Source organism: Rutidosis leptorrhynchoides, chromosome 11, assembly GCF_046630445.1.
Source record: "Rutidosis leptorrhynchoides isolate AG116_Rl617_1_P2 chromosome 11, CSIRO_AGI_Rlap_v1, whole genome shotgun sequence".
Classification (NCBI taxonomy): domain Eukaryota; kingdom Viridiplantae; phylum Streptophyta; class Magnoliopsida; order Asterales; family Asteraceae; genus Rutidosis; species Rutidosis leptorrhynchoides.
Genome location: NC_092343.1, coordinates 10,653,643 through 10,666,763, shown reverse-complemented (window position 1 = coordinate 10,666,763; position 13,121 = coordinate 10,653,643). Strand labels below are relative to the sequence as shown.

General features: G+C 35.0%; 1 pseudogene; it reads left to right on the top strand.

Annotated features, from left to right (window-relative positions):
• Positions 1–8,612: 8,612 nt before the first annotated feature.
• Positions 8,613–12,787, top strand: LOC139874294 (NADPH-dependent thioredoxin reductase 3-like; annotated as a pseudogene).
• Positions 12,788–13,121: the final 334 nt, after the last annotated feature.

The following is a 13,121-nucleotide window of genomic DNA, read 5'->3' as shown; positions in this document are numbered from 1 at the left end:
TAGAGGGGGTGAATAGTTACTTAGTCAATTTTTAAAATTTTCTTTGATTTTTTCTCGAACTTGAACTTAATATAGTGTTACTTGAAATGTTTGTTCTCAAATAGTACTAACAAGATACATGCATATATAAATGTAATTAAAGAGATAAGGGAAGAGAGAACAAACACAACGATTTATAGTGGTTCGGGAAGATGTCAACTAATCTTCCTTAATCCACTCTTCAATTCTACGAATTGAGATTTTTCTTCACTATGATACCCCAAACTCGGTGGAGTGTCCGGATACAACACTAGTACTTCGATAAGCCACAACTTGTGAACCCTTACTTCCCTTTGAAGACTTCACAAACACCTATAGCTCTTACCACAAGATCCTAATGCACTATCCTAGTGAAAAACACAACTACCTTCTAGATCCCTTTAAGAAGATAGTTTACAAGTAAACTTACAAATTAAGCTTACAAGTACTCTTGCTATAATCACTCTAAAAGATTACAATTTAATTATGAGAATGATATCAGTAAGTATGTAAAAATATAAGTGCAAGAGGTGAGTCTTCAAATGCTTCAAGGCTTGGCTTTTATAAGAAAGAGAAATCTGCCTGGAAGCTACACGGCTCGCTGCACGGTCGACCGTGGTTCAACCGTGTACCTCTGACATCTGATTCTTATGGCCGTTTTTGTCCTTTAAAAATTGTCATTTTCCCTTGTTGAATAGTTGCAACTAAAGGCCAATCATCTCTGAAATTATCCCTATTACCCCTTTTGTTTTGGACATAAGCATGGAAGTTGACATGTCCATTAAAGAGGAAAGTCTTCAATCTTTGACCATTTGTCATTGATTACCTAAAGAGGTAATTGCAGAATTTTGTCTCTTGACAAACCATTATCTTTCAAAAGCTGCATCAACCTTTCTTAATTACTTATCATTTTGCTTATGGGAGTATCTTGTCTTTTGGAACATTGTTGCATCTCAAATGAACTAGTTTGAGTCTAGTTGAAACTTAATGATCTTTGTTACAACCTTGACTAGCTTGGACTAATTACATTTACAAACATACAATGGTACATAAAACTAATGGGAGAGCAACTCTTTAATTGGGACTTTAATGATCATTATTAGTATGTCTAAATGACATTATGTACTAGGATGAAAAGATATAACACTTGTGTGTTTAATCTAAATTTGGCTTAAAATGTCATTAAGATGTCATTAGGTGGTGATTAGTGAAACTTAACCTCTTTTGATTCAAAACTCTTTTGAGATCAAAAAGGGCAACTATTATAAGTATGTTTAAAAAGGTTTTGTAAATTATAGATGCCTCAAAGTGGTCTAAATTAAAGTGGATGATTTTGGTAACAGAGAAAACTGCGGTCGAGCTGCGGTCGTCCGTGAGGTTAGCCGTAGATTGACAGTTTTAGAAAAACTTGAATTCGTTGGTACAGGACATACACGGTCAGTTTCACGGTCGACCGTAGTGCAGCCGCGTAACATCTTTACCAAGATAATTACTTATGTATTGGTCTTTTGCTAGAGATAGTTTAGGCTTATGAACCCATGTCGTCCTACATATGATTAACCACTTATCTCTTGTGTGTCATCATCAAAACAAAGTGATTGACCTTTGAATATTATGATTGGAATCTTAACCAACATATATATTTCAAACATAAATATGTAAGATTAGAGGCAAGTATCTATATTTCAAACATTACTCCCCGATTCAAATACATACTAACCGGCTTCATTTGGACGTTTAAAGCACAACTAGAACCGTCAATTTAACCCCTGATCAAATTTACACACTATATTGGTGGTGGTGGTGGTGGTGGTGGTGGTGGTGGTGGTGGTGGGGGTATAGGATACAATAATTTGAAGGAGTCCAGAGATATCCGATGCGTTTTGGTGTTGGGTGATGTTGTTTAGTGATGAAAATCATGGGTGTCGGTGAAAGGTGATATTTATGGACTTTTAGGATACATGTGTCTGTGAACTTCGGGACCCCCACTTTTGGCTTTTAATGGGCATTATTTGTGCCTGTCGGCTTTTAATGGGCATTATTTGTGCCCGGATCCCCCACTTTTGGGTTTTCACGCCTTAATTATCTACAATAAATCAAAAAAGGTGATATACGAAACCCTATTTTTTCCTTTCAAAAACTTGATAATCGAAAAAACAGGAAATCTTATCCACAATATCCTTATCTTATCCCGTCAAATACGCACCACACACGATACCAAACGCACCGTGCGTGCACCGTGCATGTTGTGTTATGCGTGTACGTCTTGTTTGGTAGAATAGCTCAGATGGCTAGTATGATCGTCAACACGCATCACGCACCATGTCACACGCATGATGTGTGGTGCATGATGCGTGGACATGAGGCATATATTGCAATTTCGATTTTTTAGGTTATATTGTTAAAGACTTCCGGTAGTGGAGGCATACCAACCATTTTCCTTTTATTACGGCCCTTTCTTTTATGGGCCTAGTGGGATGTCTATAATTTGGGGCTACCATTTTTTAAAGCATAGCAAAAGCATTTGTTAATGTGTTACACTTGCACACTTACATAGTTACATATTTCAGTAGATTCTTTCATATATTATTGTAAGATAGAATAACAGGTCTCCAAAAAAAAAAAAAAAAAAAAAATTAAGTAAAAAAAAAAAATTGTGTTTGTAATCTGTGTTAGCTAAACTTAAAAGGGATAGTGTTATAATTCAGTAGGCTTATAACTACCTTTAGTGGTTTGATTCTTGATGTTATAATTCAGTAGGCTTATAACTACCTTTAGTGATTTGATTCTTGATTTAGAATACTAATAATGAAGTGTAAGAATAAAGATGGTAATGGAGAGAAAGAAAGAAACACTTTGTAAGTGTGAGAAATGGTGCAAGTTTAATGCTTGCATTCATGAGTATTTATAGCCTAAAATCTCAATATAAAAATACATACTTTGTGTACCAAAATTGACTATATGTATACACCAAAATTGACTATCCATATCTATATTATTATTATTATTATAACACTCCCCCTTGGATAGCAATTTTATTTTGTTGAAGATCAACTATAAATTACTGCCTCGTTAAAAACCTTGCTAAAGAAAACCCAGTGGGAAAAAACTTTAGCTAAGGGAAAAAGAGTGCAGCATGGAGTTGACTCCCCCTCAAGTAGACATCGCTTCAGCTGTTACATCTTTTGAACATGTCTCATGCCAATGTTATGAACGTGTGTTCTGAAAATAGCAGTTGGAAGTGCTTTCGTGAAAAGATCAGCAGAGTTTTTGCTAGATTGCACATATCTCATTTCAATCTGGTTGTCCTTAATGAGATTTTGAGTGTATGAGAAGAATCTAGGTGGTATGTGTTTTGTTCGGTCACTTTTGATATACCCTTCTTTCATCTGTGCTATGCAAGCTGCATTATCTTCATAGATAGTTGTTGGACTTTTATCGCGTTCTAGTCCACAAGAATCAGTAATGAGTTGTGTCATTGATCTCAACCAAAAACATTCTCGAGTAGCTTCATGTAATGCAATCACTTCGGCATGATTTGACGATGTAGCAACAAGTGTTTGTTTTTGAGAACGCCATGATATTGCAGTACCTCCATTTAGGAATACATATCCAGTTTGAGATTTAGCTTTATGTGGATCAGATAAATAACCTGCATCTGCATAACCAACCAAATCTTGTTTTGATTCGTTAGAATAAAATAATCCTAAATCAGTAGTTCCTCGAAGGTATCGAAATATGTGTTTGATCCCATTCCAGTGTCTTTTGGTAGGAGCAGAGCTGAACCTTGCCAACAAATTAACTGCAAAAGAAATGTCAGGTCTTGTACAATTTGTAAGATACATAAGAGCTCCAATTGCACTAAGATATGGTACTTCTGGTCCAAGAATGTCTTCTTGATCTTCACATGGACGAAATGGATCAGCTTCAACATTGAGTGATCTAACAACCATAGGAGTACTTAATGGTTTTGCCTTGTCCATATTGAAACGTTTCAAAATCTTTTCAGTATATGTTGTTTGATGTACAAGTAAACCATTAGGCATATGCTCAATTTGTAAACCAAGGCAATACTTGGTTTTTCCGCGATCTTTCATTTCAAATTCTTTCTTTAGAAGTTGAATGGCTTCATGGATCTCTTTATTTGTACCTATGATGTTAAGATCATCAACATAAACAGCTATGATCACATATCCGGATGTTGTTTTCTTAATGAAAACACAAGGGCAAGTAAGATTATTTGTATACCCTTTGCTTATCAAGTAATCACTTAATCGGTTATACCACATACGTCCCGATTGTTTTAACCCATATAAAGATCTTTGTAATTTAATCGAATACATTTCTTTGGGTTTTGCATTTGATGCTTCTGGTACCTTAAATCCTTCAGGTATCTTCATATATATATCACTATCAAGTGATCCATATAGATAAGCAGTCACAACATCCATGAGATGCATTTCTAAATTTTTAGAAACTGCCAGACTGATTAAGTACCTAAAAGTAATTGCATCCATAACAGGAGAATAAGTTTCTTCATAATCAATTCCCGGTCTTTGAGAAAAACCTTGAGCTACAAGTCTAGCTTTATACCTTGTAACTTCATTTTTCTCATTTCTTTTTCGGACAAAAATCCATCTGTATCCTACAGGTTTCACATCTTTAGGAGTGAGAATGATGGATCCGAAAACTTTTCTTTTATTGAGTGATTCTAATTCAGCTCGTATTGCTTCTTTCCATTGAGCCCAATCATGTCTATTTTGACATTCAACCATAGATGTTGGTTCTGGATCATCATCATTATTCATGATGTCATATGCAACATTAAATGAAAATTTCTCATCAAGATTTTTCATTTCATTTCGATTCCATAATATTTTTGAATATGCATAATTGATTGCAATTTCTGTATTGACATCATCAATCTCCTCTGCAGTAGGAGTACTGATTTGTGGTTCTTCTTGAACACTTTCTTTTACTTCATTATCAGCTGATTTTCTTTTTCGAGGATTTTTATCCTTTGAACCGATTGGTCTTCCACGTTTCTGACGTGGCAAAGATTCATGAGTGACGTTATTGCCAGCTTTTGGAATTTCAATTCGAGCTGGAGTATTTACTGCTGGTATATATGATTTTGTCACCGTTTTTGTATCTGTAAATGCATCAGGCAATTGATTTGCAAGTTCTTGTATATGCATTATCTTTTGAACTTCTGTCTCGCATTCTTTTGTGCGAGGATCAAGATACTTTAATTGAGGTTCACACCATGAAACATCATTTTCTTTATTTTTCATTTCTCCCCCTAATCTAGGGAACAATGTTTCATTAAAATGACAATCAGCAAAACGTGCTGTAAAAACGTCACCTGTCATAGGTTCAATATACCTTAATATTGAAGATGTTTCATATCCAACATATATTCCCAACCTCCTTTGAGGACCCATTTTTGTACGTTGTGGTGTCGCAATTGGAACATACACTGCACAACCAAATGTTCTAAGATGGGAAATATTTGGCTCTTGACCAAAAGCAAGTTGTAGGGGGGAATATTTATGACTTGCACTTGGTCTGATGCGAATCAATGCAGCAGCATGTAAAATTGCATGACCCCATATAGATACAGGGAGTTTTGTTCTCATTATCAATGGTCTAGCGATTAACTGTAAACGTTTAATCAATGACTCGGCTAAACCATTTTGTGTATGCACATGAGCAACAGAATGTTCAACAACAATTCCTATAGACATGCAATAGTCATTAAATGCTTGAGATGTAAATTCACCAGCATTATCAAGTCTCACCCTTTTAATGGTGTAATCAGGAAAATGAGCTCTCAATTTAATAATTTGGGCAAGAAATTTTGCAAATGCCACATTACGGCTTGATAACAGACAAACATGAGACCATCTGCTAGATGCGTCTATTAGAACCATGAAATATCTAAATGGTCCACATGGTGGATGAATTGGTCCACATATATCACCTTGAATTCTTTCAAGAAACATTGGTGATTCTTTCTCAACCTTAAGTGGTGAGGGTCTAGTTATCAATTTTCCAAGAGAGCAAGATGTACATGGAACCATTGTATCATGATGGATTTTTCTATCCTTTAGTGGATGTCCATGAGTACATTCAATAATCCTTTTCATCATTGTTGATCCTGGATGGCCTAATCTGTTATGCCATAAACTGAATACACCAGGATCAATATATTTTTCGTTAACTACCATATGTATTTCTGGTACATTTATATGTGTATAATGTAATCCAGAACTAAGTCTTGGCAGTTTTTCAACCACATGACTCTTGTCAGTGATACTTAAATATTTCTCATTTTCTGTTGTCACTGACTGATAATCATACCCGTTAAGGTATATGTCGGAGAAACTCAATAAATTTCTGCTTGACTTGGGAGAAAATAAGGCATCATTTATTAAAAATTTTGTACCATTTGGTAGTATGAAATTTGCCTTTCCTATCCCTTTTATCAAGTTAGCAGGTCCTGATATTGTATGTATAGTTCCTTCCGTTGGTTTTAGATCAATAAAATATTTCTCGGATTTAAGTATAGTGTGTGTAGTTCCACTGTCTGCTATACAGAGATCTCCACCACTTGATTGATGTTGTATTCCAGCAAAATTCATATTGAACTTCATATATAAGAAATAAATAGTGAGTACATTAATATTACACAATATTTTAAACGCAAATAGATAGTACTGAAACATTTAGCAAACATAATGACAAAGACAGACGATATTAAATCGTTTATTTTTCAAAAGACACACAACTTAAACATTCAAGAAATCTTCATATAAATCAGATGGTTTCTCAGTGACTGTTGGATCAATATTATCCACAAAATTTACTTCCTTTTCTTTACCTTTCAGCGAATCCTGATACATCTTAACAAGATGTTTAGATGTTCGGCAAGTATTAGCCCAGTGGCCCATTCTACCACATCTGTAGCAAGATTCTTCAGAATTTTTAGAAGAATTTTCTTCAACATCTTGTTTAATGGGCTTGTTTTGTGGTTGATATTTATATTTTCGTGGATTACTATTTCTTTGACCACCACGGCCACGACCACGACCACGTCCACGCCCATTACCATTACCATAAGGATGGTTTCTACCATAGTTATGGCTTTTGGCATGATGATGGTGATGGTTATTATAACCACGACCTTGCCCGCGTCCTTGTCCCTGTTTATAATTATTTGCAGTATTTGCTTCAGGGATTGCAAGTGTACCAGTAGGACGGGATTGCTGATTTTTCATTAATAGCTCATCATTTTGCTCTGCAACTAAGAGATATGAATTAAGTTCAGGATATGTTTTGAACTTTAGCATTCTCAAATTTCTTTGCACTGTGATGTTTGCAGCATTCATTGTGGAGAAAGTTTTCTCCATCATGTCTGCATCACTAATTTCATGTCCACAGAATTTAAGTTGTGAACATGTATTATACAGAGCTGAGCTGTATTCATTTACTTTCTTAAAGTCTTGGAACCTTAATGTTCTCCATTGTTCCATTGCAGCTGGAAGTAAAATTTCTCTTTGATTATTGAATCTGCTTTTGAGACCTTCCCATAAAACATGGGGATCTTCTACAGTCACATAATTATTTTGTAAGCATTCATCAATATGTTGATGAATAAAGCAACATGCCGTAGCTTGTTCTTTTTCAGAACAAGTGTTGTTTTCATTTATGGTTTCAAGAATGCCCATTGATTTAAGATGCATTTTTACTTTTATAACCCATGGCATGTAGTTGTTTCCAGTTGATTCTAAAGGAGTAAATTTAAGCTTTTCCAGATTCGACATTTTCTATTATCAAAAATTAAAAAAACATCATGATAAATTAGAGTCAATTTATATTCATAAGTATATAAACATTAAACATAAATTTAATATAACATAAATGATAAGTAGGTGACAGTGTCGACCATGTGTAAGCAATCATAAATAAATGTTATATAACAAAAATATAAATATTAGTAAACATAAATGAAAATTTGGCGACAGTGTCGACCATATATTTTTTCAAGTGGTATAACCGACCTATATCATTCTGGTGGTATAACCGACCATATATCATTTTGGTGGTATAACCGACCATATATCATTTTGGTGGTATAACCGACCATATATCATTTTGGTGGCAGAGCCAACCATATTTAGTATTAAGATTATCGTGCTGATAACGTGTTATAATTCAGTAGGCTTATAACTACCTTTAGTGGTTTGATTCTTGATGTTATAATTCAGTAGGCTTATAACTACCTTTAGTGATTTGATTCTTGATTTAGAATACTAATAATGAAGTGTAAGAACAAAGATGGTAATGGAGAGAAAGAAAGAAACACTTTGTAAGTGTGAGAAATGGTGCAAGTTTAATGCTTGCATTCATGAGTATTTATAGCCTAAAATCTCAATATAAAAATACATACTTTGTGTACCAAAATTGACTATATGTATACACCAAAATTGACTATCCATATCTATATTATTATTATTATTATTATTATTATAACAGATAGGTATAATTTGGTTATTGTATATTGTATGTATAGTCCGAAACCAACAATTTCAATGGCTTCAACTGCTGACATTGTTACCGGAATTTCAATCGGAAACAATCGCTGCCCTACCTCCGCCGCCGCCGCAGCTCCGTGCAATACGAACACCTACTTACTACATTTCACTACTCGACGCGCCACGGCACTTCGTTTTCACTCCGTCGTTAATATCTCCGGCGGGAGATACTGCAATCACCGTCGTTGGATACGAGCTTCAGCTTCTTCTGCTGAGCAACCTACTTCTTCTTCAGGTCCCTTTTTATTCGTGAAATTAGTTCCTTCATAGTCTATAAAATAATTATAGAGCTACATTTATTATGAATTTAGGATTTCACATTTAGTGATTAACACTAACTGAAACATTGGAATTTTTTTATTTATTTGAAACTGATACAGAATTGTGAATTTGCACAAATAATGTTACAGAATTAGGTGAGATGTGAGGTGGGCGTTGGACTATTATTTGGAGCCTTTACGTGCCTTCTTTTTTAAATTGGACCTCAAGTGCAGATTAAGATGTAGGACTGTTAGAGTACATATGCAGTTAAGTTTTGAAAAGTAGTGACTTGTTGATTAGCTTGCGGTATATACAGGAAACTAGCTTTAGACCTGTGTCTACATACGGATGCGAACATGCATGAGTAATCGTTAATAAATTTACTGCAATGAAATTTGATGTGGAAGAATTAATGTAGTATGCAAGGTTGATTTTTGTAGTTGTTTGATTTACCGTTTTGTAGTACATCTGTACATGTTTAGCATCATTTGTCAAACTGTTATTGTTAGAGAGATTAATATTAATAGTATGTATGTATGTATGTATGAAGCTGAACTTCGATATTGTACTTGTTGGTAATATACTTTTGCATGAATGTACGGATGTTTATATAAGCAGTATCAAATGTTTTTTTGGTACCAATCGAATCTTACAAATTTGGCCTGCTTTATGGGCTGCGATATATATGAACATGTTGGGTATCATTTGGAGGTCGAATGTAATTGGGTCACATGCATTGATGCAATAAAGTAAATCACCGATTTATTATTTATATGCGAATTTTTCATTCTATGGGTTCTTAAGTTAAGATAATTTTCAAACGAGCTTCACAACCATGAATCTTGTTTGATCAGTTTGCATAAATCGCTACCGTGGAGTACTTGGTCGGGAATTTTAGGGAGTACTCGGCAACTCGAGGAGTACTCGGATGTTGACCAACTTTGATTTTGAACAATTTTCCAAGTAATCTCGAGTTTTGGCCGAGTGTTGACCCACGACTAATTTCCGTGTAATCCCGAGTTTGACCGAGTACTCCCTTGAGTTGCTAAAACCGAATACTCAACGAGTAATTCCAAGTTCTCTGCGACCTTGCGTTTGATAAACTCAGATGCATTTTGATGAGATTTCATACTTGAATCTTAATTCCCGAGTTACTACAAGTATAACTACAAGTACAATTATGTACGTTTAGTACAATCCGATTAATTCCGGAGTTACTGATTACTCCCTCCAATGTCCCGGCCGACGGACCGAGTACTCCCCGAGTAGTAAGTTTTGCAACCATGTTTTTAAACATGTAAGTCAACAAAATTTCGTGTAGTCCCTTCTAATATGAAAAATACTGAATTTGGATCTTATTTATGTTCAGGTGAAATGCCATATTATTATAGTAGCAACATGAGCAACTGCAAGAAGATTAAATTTACCTCGGGAAGACGAGTTATGGAGTAGGGGAATTAGCGTATGTGCAATTTGCGACGGAGCTTCACCACATTTTAAGGATCAAGTTCTTGCGGTTGTAGAAGGTGATACAGTTACTGAGGAAGCAATATATTTGACTGAATAAATATGCTCGACATGTGCATTTACTTCTACGCAGGGACCAAACGAGGGCATCAAAAGCTATGCAAGATAGGTTAGCTATTATTCCATTTCAATTAGATTTATTGAGTCTAGATGAACATTTAAATGTTTTTTTGTTCATGGGTGTTGTGTAGATTTAACAAGAAATAGTAGATGCATTAATTATGATTATAATATCCAACAATATTTCAATAATTTAATTTAAATATTGTTTAACAGGTTGATTCTGGCGAATGTTTCAGAGTTCTCGACAGTCCAAAGATCATGGTGCACTACAACACCGAGACAGTGGATGTCGTCAGCAACACGAAAGGTCAAATGTCTGGCATAAAAGTCAAGAAGCATGATACGGGCGAGGAAACAGTGTTGGAAGCTGAAGGACTATTTTATGGAATCGGTCATTCCCCGAATAGTCAACTTTTGGAAGGCAAAGTTGACTTAGATAGCTCAGGATATATATTGGTTGAAGAAGGAACTGCAAGGACCTCTCTAGAAGGCGTGTTTGCTGCTGGCAATCTTCAGGTAGTATACAAGCAACGTTAGAAAAGTCGAGAGACGGAGACGAGCCGGTCGGGACTTTAAATGACTAGTCGGTCGAGCCAGATGTTGACTAACATTGACTTTTAGTATTATATGTTTAACATGTGTATAGGGCACAAAATCTGAGTATAACAGTATTACGAGTAAAATTTTGACCTAACTTTGACCAACCTTAACTTTGACCGACTTTTTATCGTTGACTGACTATTTAGACATTCTTAGGCGAAACGCGACGGGCTAGTCACCAAACCTACCAGAGGCTTTATAGTAACATTTGCTTAAAGGTGTGTGCAATAAGATATAAACTCTATATCAAATTTGTAATCTTTTTTGGATAGGATCATGAAACGACACAAGCGATAACTGCTGCAGGATCAGGGTGCATTTCTGCTTTATCAGTTGAACAATATCTTATCAGCAATAATCTTAAGATTTGTTATCATTGACTTAAAAATGAACCTAAATTTTTAAGAAAAAACCCCACATCTTCTCATTACGTTCCGAATTTGGTAGCCTCATACTGAAGAAATTAAGAAGAATCTCACACCAAGAGATGTTCAAGAAGAATTTGACATTACACTTACTAAGCCTAAGGGCCTGGTATCTAAACTGTATCCTTTTTCTGTTTTATATTCCATATTTATATAATTTTTGTTTTTTTTAATTGCCTGCTTTCTTACTTATTTTTATGTTTCTCGACTGCAGTATGCATTGCGTAAATTTTACCATGAAAGTCCGAGACTTATATGTGTACTATATACGTCTCCAATGTGTGGTCCATGTAGGACGTTAAAGCCTATTCTTGGCAAGGTAACAAACACTACTGATTTTGTTTTCAACATATGTATTCTGTATCTATATCCGTTGAGTTTTGATCCGCTATAGACTAATACTGTGAATATCTATAAATGGCAGGTGATAGACGAGTTTGATCACAACGCCCAAATATTCTGAAATTGATATCGAAGAAGATCCCGAGGTTGCTGAGGCAGCCAATATTATGACTACACCATGTGTCCAATTTTTTAAGAACAAAGAAATGATCAGGTTTGTAGATTTATTCATTCCTCCCATTTTAACAGTTTTGTGTACCACTTGTTAACACCTGTATGATTACTAAACTAAAAATGAGATTTCTGATCAACTTTTACAATCTTACTATGTCGTTACCTGACTGTAAAGGTGACACTTTTCATCTATTTATGTATGGGTGTGTTTTATCTCTAGTTGGTTAAATGGGTCAAATGTAGATAGCTCAGTTAAGAGTTCAAACACGTTGAAATTCGCCCAAAAAGTCTACTTTTAAACTGTACAACCTCCTTATATGTTTATGTAATAATATTGCTTATTTAACCATATGCTGCAATATATATAAGTAGTTCTAGTAATAGGGACAAAAAGTGTGCAGGTTGACCCAACCCAATATAGCTCATTCGACTTCAACTAAAAATGACCTATTTTGACACGTTACCCATGCCACCCAACCCGCCCATTTTGCCACCTCTATATTAGACCTTCGTTTATCTTCTTAAAATGTGCAGGCAGTTACTTACGCAGTTACACTTGTGAATATGAATGCAGGAGTGTATCAGGGGTCAAATGTAGTATTCTTGTTCATAAATGTTGTGGTCCTTTGGCTATATAAATTTTGGTGGCGAGTAACATATAATCTTTTGTTTATCCTTAGGTATCCCAAATCCTACATTAATAACTCAAATGTTTTGAGGGGTCTCAGGCCCCTTTATATCTACTAACTTCCTCCTATGCCTAAATTTGTTGAAATTAGATCCAAGTTTATAACCTTATTGATTCCATTTTTATAGGAATTCATTAATATTTGATTAATTTATGTTATCAATACTAAGTGCAAGTATTTTTAAATAGGGGGATGATTCTCACACACACTTTTTTGATCCTCATACACCAATTGAGTATTATTAGAAGAGTAAAAGGTTAAAATAGGTGTGTGAGAATCAAAAAAATGTGTGTAAGAATCATCCCCTTTTAAATATAGTATAATTATCATTATTGGCCCATTTTGAATGGTTAATCATGTGACACCCTCATGGAACAAGATTTTGTGATATAAAGGTTGGCTGCCCAAATGCAGCAAGATTCCAA